The following is an 8,587-nucleotide window of genomic DNA, read 5'->3' as shown; positions in this document are numbered from 1 at the left end:
TATAAAAAGGTGCAGATAAGAGAGTTCGCTCTCTTCTCTCTTCCAGTGGCTGAAGGCGACAGGTCTCTCTGTAGATGGGCTTTGCTTGTATAGGCCAGGGCCTACTACTCAGACCTGCCGTTATCTCCAGTCTCTCCAGGAGGCGTGGGGGAGTTGGCTGCTGCCTTGCACAGCTCTGCTGTCCCGATCAGGGAAGTATTTAATTTGGGTTTTATATTTATTGACTAGCTCTCTATTAACGGGTATATTTAGGAGATATTTGGGTTTAGGCTTCTTTTTATCCCTGTTTCCCCCTCCCTTTTCCCTTTTTTCCCCCTCGGGAGCTCCCTGTTGTGGATAATCTATTCAAATTATATATATATAATTGTAAATATATATTTTTGATAGAATCCCATTTCGTTCAAACTTCTTTCAGTTTTTTTCCTGTGGTTCATTTTTTTCTTCCCTCTCTGGGAACTTGTTGTCAAGTTTTGGAGACTTGGCGGGAAGCCAGCTTGAAACTTGCACACCAGTATAAAACTATTCTTAACACAGTGAATAAGTTTCTTGAACAGGGTTTGTGTTTTGTACCTTCTGCCTTACATGTGCTCAGAATTCCGGCTTTGGAGTTATATATGCTATAAAGTTGATCTCTTACCTTACAACTTTACTGACTGTTACCAGTTCCTTCTACTTTTTCAATTTTAGAAGGTTTATCAACAGACAGAAACCAGCCTCTCCTCCAAAAAAACCCCTCCCTAGAATAGAGAAGAAAACAAAGCAAAAGAAACCCTTCTCACTTCATTTCATAGTTTTATTGAGCCTAACATCTCATCACATATTTCCCACTTACTGATCTTCCTGTCAACAGGCTGGATTACTTGTAGCATTTCCTTTCTGTGTAGACAGAACTTTGTTGCATTCTTTGACAGTGGGAGGAATAAACAGAAGTAGCCAAACAACTCAGGAACACAAATCTGGATAGGAAGAAAAAAAGAAAGAAAAAAAAATAACCCAAACACTTTGTTACTACCTTAGTACTACCAATTTTTTTAATTTAAAATTTAAATATATTGATTACATATTTTCTCATTCTAACTAATCTCTTATTATTATCTCCTGCAGTTGCACTGAGAAAAAATTACTAATTTTCTAAATTCGATCATATCTTAAAGGTATTTTTTTCATGGCCTTTATCAGCACTGGACTCATATCTATACCTAGTGGCTAGTATCATGTGGGCTACAATTTTCATAAACACTTGCATACTTGCTATGGGGGAGTGGGTTATGCCTTTTCTAATTTTGGTTAATTTTTTTACAATCCAAGTAGAACAGGATTCCTTTTTGTGCTTCCATCGATTATTGTCAAGCAAAGATTGCTACCAGTTAATTAATACAAAAACTTCTGTGTAAAATATCACACAGTACAGTGAAATATCAGGACATTCTTTAAAAAAGATGGAGCTTAATATTCAGACCTATCTGCACCTACCTAACCAAAATACAGCACATGGCATATAGGAAGGTGAAGTTAAGGAATGAGTGGATGGGCTGGGACACATGCTTGTTAGAAGTGAGCATTTACACATGAACATCAGCAGAAGCAACATCTATCAAAAATGCCCTTGACAGTTCTGCAGTACCCATAGGGAGTGGATCTCTGGCAATGGCTCAGAGAGCAACTCTGAAACCTGGATCATCTCTTTGGTTTTTCAGAACACTAGAAGTCTAATACACATGGACCTCATAACAGGCTCCCGAACTATAACATATTTCAAGTTTTAATTAGGTAGACCCCTAAACCAAAGATAGAAGCCATCTTTACTAAAAGGGATGTAATTTAGATGAAAGATAGTGAACTACATATGAACAAGTAAAAACTTTACCTCCAGCATAAGAGAATATAATGCACTGGCTGAGAATGAAGCTGAGGGGGTATTTTTCTAAAAACTATGTGGAAACCTATGATAGCAAGGTCCTAGTGATATCCAGCATTTTCACCCTAAAGTTATATAGGCGTGAGCTTTTGTTTTTCCTCTCTGTTTAACAAACACTCTGTCAGAAATTTTGTGAACTGTTTAGTCTTCCCAAGGAGAATTTTCCTACTGTAGACTGACCCTTTATGTATTTATCCATACCTTCAAATGCAAAATATTGCAGATTTCAGTTTTATATTTATGTAGTTTTATCTGCCTCAGACAGGAGAAGAGAGAATATAATCACTGGAAACATTATATAATACAAACTGGAGAGCCATATTGATTTGTTTTTTGTTGAGTTGCTAGTTTTTTTAACAGACTACACTTGTAGAAAAATCCAGTAAAATTGTATTATAATAACAATTTCCATGTGGAAAAATAAATCTTATATATATATATCAGAAAAAATTAACTAATAATTATATTTTTATTGCTTGCAATTCCGTCCGACAGATATTTTCAAAATGGAACCTCTTGCTGATCCTTCCTAAACTACATATCTGGACTATAGATCATTACATCAGCCAAACAATAGTTACACTAGGGAAAGATATGATACTTGAATGTTTTGATATCTACACAGTCCAGCCACACTGACCTCCAAATCCAGCACAACTCCACAACACAGGGACTTCTAAGAAACAGTATATACTTTTCTATAGAAACAACGAAGTGGAAAACAGAAATATAAACTCTTGTAATACCTCAGGGACTTTTTTGGTCATACATAGTCAGAGTTATTTTCCACTTTATACCCCTCCTCCCCACCCTTAAATCACACGAAGCCAGGTAAGAGAAGCTATGGAGAACAAAATTTAGCAGGAGGTTCCAGTATGCTACAGCATAAAATGTTCTGACAGCCCAAGGCCCAAGACATACAGCAAAACAAGCTGTCACTGCAGGTTACTATAACACTCTTTACACTTTTTTTCCATATGCAGAGATACATCTTCTTCCTCAAGTGAAGTTCTTAACACTACTTTCTTTGGTTCTTTCACATCCCTCAAGATTACTCCTGCAATGACACTGTGTCTTAAATGGATGGGCAGTACGGGGTTACAGTAATTTTACAAAGTTTGTTCATGTTAACATATAACTGATGTTTCCTTTATTCTCCCTTGGTTTTCCTAGAGTTGATTACACACACACTGGCTGGATCCTCAACAAACTGTAAGGTGATTGGGGCAAGGTTACCTCTTTTTCAGGATTAGGCACACAACATGGTAACATACCAGAGCATCTTTTTTTATTTTATTCTCATATGTTTTAAAGAACATCTTTCTCAATGAAGTGAGCGTTCATTAACTCCAAGGAGAAAATCTTGCACAGTATGTTTTCCTTTTGTAATGTTATTTCACAGAAGGAGAAGGAGGAGAAACACACAGGAGAATAAACACTATTAACTCACAGCAAATGGTCACCTCTTCAAGTACAACAGCAAGGGACAACCTGACAAGAAAGAATAAAGCACAAGTTTAGCACACATTTCACCAAGTGCATGGAACAAAAGTACTTGCTTTGCTTTGCATTAAAAAATGAACAAAACCCCACAACAAACGAACCCACAAAAATGTAGATATCATGCAGGAGAAACAAAGTAACATTTCTTACAGAAGTCCAACAGCTGTAAGTATCAATTAGGTGATACCTGCTTTCTGCTGAACAGTCCTATGAAAAGTAGTTCAGATAAATGTATGCAAAAGTAAGACAGGACAAAGCAAAAGCACACTAGCTTACCAAAACAATTATAAGACCTTTTTTATTTTCTGTGGGAAACAACTGGCTCTAAACACAAATTATTCCTAAAAAGACGCTACCATTTCAGCCATGTACACAGGCTATTCATATGCAGTCTGAGAACAGTCACTGACAATAGTGAATGTCAGTGTTTTGATTCAAAGGCATACTGCCAGCTATTACCAAAATTTACTTTGAAGAGGGTATGCAAAAATATAAGTGGCTTAAATGATGTCTGTAAAACAACTTTCTGCAATGATCTATTGTCCCAAGTTGCCTACATAAGACAAGATTAAGCCAGCTAAACTCAGGCTTTTCCCACAGTCTGTCATGATAATCAACTGGACACAGAACCCTCTTTAATTTTTGTAAACAGTACAGCTTACTAGATATTTAGATTAACTGCAGAGAAATGAAATAATGATACTGAAAGGGCTGAGCAGGAACAATTGTCCCTTCTGTTAAGAAAAAGAAAAAAACCTTTCTTATAAAGGAAAAAAAAATCACCATATAGTGTCAGTAGAACTCACTGCTATATAAAGTCACTGAGACAAGAGTCTACAAATATGTGAAGGTGGAACAGATGTTTTCATAACGCAACCAGAGGAATCAAAATTGTTTTATTTTTCTTCAAAAGATAGCAAGCTTCATGCTTCAGAGCTTCAGCAAATCTTTAGAATACCAAGAATAGGCTTCTTGCCAACATAGAATGGAGATTATGGCACCGGCCCCAAAATTAGTTCCTCTGTAGCCTTTGCTGTTCATAACTGTCAGGATCAAAGTACTGGACAAGATGGATGTTAGCACCAACCCATTATGCTCGTTCCTGAATAAGCCTTCCTACAGTGCAGCAAATAATTTATTTCAAAATACTATTTTTAACACAGTGCCAAGTCCTAACATACCCAACTCCATTCAACATATCTACCACCAACACTGCACAAATCAAATTTTGGCAAAGGTTTCAGAAGAGCATGATTTGATCAGCTGGTGGCAGATATTTAAATAGGAAAAAGATTCTACAACTGCGGAAGTCCTTAGACTTCCAAAAGAATCTACAGCATGACTTTCTGCATCTCCCAAGAATAAGTTACTGACTGTCCTGATGCAGAAGAATTCCATTCAGATCTGGAAAGCAGGTAACTCTTGAAACCTGTAACTGGAAGGCAGCCCTATAAAAAATAAAGAAAACAAAGAAAAAAAATCTCAACTCTCCAGTGGGGGATATTAACACCAGCAAGGCAGTTAGTGAATGCTTTATTGTTGCATTTTACTGGTAAGCTATAGAACAAATTTTTACTAATTTCTGACTTAATAAAAAATTAAAACTAGAATTCAGAAATACTAATAAGTGCTAGTTTGAGACTGAAGGTCTGATTTTCTAGAACTGTATAAAACCCACAACTTCCACCATCTTCTACTGGTTCCAGTAAAATGTGAAGTCTTTGGAAAATTCAAGAATGTTGAATTAAACACAGCAACAACCATCAGTCTAAAAGAAATAATAAATCTCACCCTGTCCACTCTAAGCCTCCCACTTACCACCCAGCAGCCCTAGTTGTGTTTAATATAAAAGAAACACAGTACTTGACAGATGACACCTATATATTTTTCCAGCAGAGGAGCGAACAGACTCCAAGAGGTGTAATTTATCTGAAATTACCTTGATTCCAGGCAAGCTTTTCTTAATGTGTTTATGAAGACAAAGAGCTTACTTTTCTTTATGGAACATTCATACCAAAGGAAATTATAAACCTCACATTAAAGCACAAGTTTCCAAGCTGGATATTGCCAAAGAGGTCATCCCATTTTCTCTGTTTCACACAACACATATTATATATTCATAATTTTTCTGAAAAAGCATCACAAATCTGTCTGACCTGTTTCTAAAAATACCTAAAAAGACACTGATTTTAAATGGTGTAAAGTAACATTGCCAATACAGGCAACTGTCAAAATGCTCTTTCCAAAAAAATCTGAAAGCATGTAACTGTCACCATAAGATAGAGGCCAAACATGTGATCTGCAATAGTTTTCATGAGCTAGAAATTTCATAGGTGAGATGGGCATAACATACAAGAAAGACACTGAGGTGCTGGTGAGCATCCAAAGAGCAACAAAGCTGGTGAAGGGTCTGGAGCACAAATCTTATAAGGAGCAGCTGAGGGGGCTGTGGTTGTTTAGCCTGGAAAGGAGGCTGAGTAGAGAACTCTTTGGTCTCTACAACTACCTGAAAGGAGGTTGTAGCAAGGTGGGGGGGTGGTCTCACCTGTCAAGTAACAAGCTATAGGATGAGAGGACACAGCCTAAGTTGCACCAGGGGAGGTTTAGATTGGATGTTTGGAAAACTTTCTTCACAGAAAGAGTTGTCAAGCGCTGGATCAGGCTGCCCAGGGAAAAGGTTGAGTCACCATCCCTGGAGGTATTTAAAAGATGTGTAGATGTGGCACTTAAAGACATGTTTTGGTGATGGTGGCAGTGCTGGGTTAATGGTTGGACTCTATAATTTTAGAGGTCTTTTCCAACCTAAAGGATTCTATAGTAATATAAGCATGTAAACCCACATAGTTTTAAGAAGCTATTTTCTTCTGAATAAACTGTCTTTACTTTCCCATGGCTCACCATTCAACAGTTAATGCTGTCATTATCCCTCACTGTAAGGTAATAATAATGAATTACAGAAGTCCACAGCTCAAGAGCCTGATTTTAAGCAATGAATTCCAAGAACTTGCACTAACAAATATGATTGCAAGAGGCAACAAACCTGTGTGAAGCAACCTCAGAAGTCATGTGGGTTTTAAGCTGAGTTAATTCATGGATAGTGAAAGCTGTTTCCTTTTTGAGCTTCAGTTTCTACTAAAGCCTTTTAGCAATTTCAGTAGAAGGGAAGAAGCAACTGCTTCGCCTTCCTTGTTTACAAATTTTCCACTCCTTAATTCCCTTCCTTTTTGTTGCAATCCACTTTACACTCCAGGAATCCCTTCCCTCCTGCCCAAACACAACCTTTCCCCCTGAAACTATGACTTGGAAAATAGTTTTTTTAAGAAGAAAGGCATAATCTCCAAGAACAAAAAACTGGTAGGCTCATAGAAAGAATCTTCAGACTGGCCCAAGTTGCACATTCTGAATGCATTGGTTACATTGCTGCCCTCCACAGCTTATGTTTAGAAACACAAATTATGAATAAGGATACACAGAAGGAAGGATATAGCATACAATAAGGAGAGATTGTGGGTGCCCCATCTCTGCAAGTGTTCAAAGCCAGGTTGGATGGGGCTCTGAGCAACCTGATCTAGTAAGTGGTATACCTGTCCTTGGCAGGGCAGTTGGAACTAGATGATCTTTAAGGTCTCAATCAACCAACAGCATGCTACGATTTTATGATTCTGTATGCTAATATTAGTCTAAGCTAATTCCTTATACATAGTTTCTAGAACAAATGCAGGACCAATCTCAAACAACTGCCTGCCTTAGCACATCACATCTAACCCAGAAGCACCCACATACTGAATGTGACATAGGAGTTATGGGGGGGGGGTAAAAAAAATTAAAAAAAATAAAATTAAAAACAGAAGAGAAGGATAACACAAGACTATAAGAGGAGGAATAATCCAAAACAAGCCAGCATTCAGACAGCATGGGGAAAAAGAATCACTACATGCATCTGCTAATATCTAAGTGCTTGACTAAGTGAACCTACATTCTTTTAATGCAACCTCTGAAATGCAGCTTTATCAGCTACCATGCAAATAACAGAAACAAAAAGGTCAAGTGCTTTAGACAATTCTCCTCCCACCTGTGTTGACAAGGAATCTTTCTTCCTTTCAGGTGGTTACCTTCATGACACTTGTAACAACTTAGCATTCCTGAAAGCTATAACAGCTTACTAAAATTTTCAGTGGCCGTATCAGTAGTTAAGAACTGTCAGACATGTGCAGTCATAATCAATCCTGCACATATGCCCAAACTTCACACCTGTAGAAAACAAAGCTAAAAAGCCTCAAATAGCCAGATTTAGGAGAACTAAAACAACAAATGCCAACTTCCTGCAAGTTTTCTTATTGATTTTGTGTCCAAAAAGTACAAATGTTGGTTCAAGATTTTCCTGTGGCTCTGGCATTTGTCCGTTTTTTCTTATGTGAATTCTTTGGTGTACATTAAACTGAGAGATTACAAATCCTCAGTTGTTGAGGTACTTGCAGGCAGTCAATCACCTTTGCTTTGACCTTCTCCTTACTGATCTTTCTTTCCAACTCTTGGAGAGAGAGACCAGCAAGCACAAAGGAGTCACAGCTTGTTTCCTCCCATTTTTGATCGTCATCTGCCAAAAGTTGCCACAAAAACAGTTCCTCAAAGACCCCAATATTCCCAAGGCAGGAAGAGTCTGGACAATAGTATCCCGACATATTCTAGGAAATGCAAGTAAATCAAAGGTTTTTCAAAAGTATATAATTTGACCATAACAGGCTGATTTCAAGACAAGGATCAAGCAATAGCACCCTGCAAACATGGCTAACCACATCATGTTACAAACCTACCATAAAACACTATGAACACTTTGTAGTCACAAGTAGGGACACAAGTAGTCATCTCCCTTTAATGTCACTGTAAGAAAGCAGCTGTACCATTCCAGCTAGCATTCCTCAATCAATCAACCAACCAACCTGAGGCAGACAGCTGACAGGGCAAAGTTTGGGAAGAACTGCTGAGATGTGATAAAGGGTAATGGATTGTGTCAGCCACTCTTAGTTGGAACATGAGACTTGGCTACAAGATATAGCAATGGTAGCTTTAAGTTTATACTGTTTTCCCTACATCAGGAAATCACACTGACAAGTTATCACTGCATCATTAAAAATACCTTTAACACGTAATTAAAGTACAGCCACA

At 37.7% G+C, this 8,587-nt stretch overlaps 1 long non-coding RNA gene across 1 annotated transcript; it reads right to left on the bottom strand.

The window, feature by feature from the left end:
* Positions 1-775: 775 nt before the first annotated feature.
* LOC116784807 lies at positions 776-5,874 on the bottom strand. The gene is made up of 2 exons (XR_004356252.1): positions 3,369-5,874; positions 776-956 (listed from the first exon to the last, which is right to left on the bottom strand). It is a non-coding gene; the product is annotated as an uncharacterized LOC116784807 (long non-coding RNA).
* Positions 5,875-8,587: the final 2,713 nt, after the last annotated feature.

The sequence above is a fragment of the Chiroxiphia lanceolata genome, chromosome 3 (genome assembly GCF_009829145.1).
Source record: "Chiroxiphia lanceolata isolate bChiLan1 chromosome 3, bChiLan1.pri, whole genome shotgun sequence".
Taxonomy (NCBI): Eukaryota; Metazoa; Chordata; class Aves; order Passeriformes; family Pipridae; genus Chiroxiphia; species Chiroxiphia lanceolata.
The sequence above is the reverse complement of the archived record's forward strand: the minus strand, read 5'-3'. Positions and strand labels throughout refer to the sequence as shown.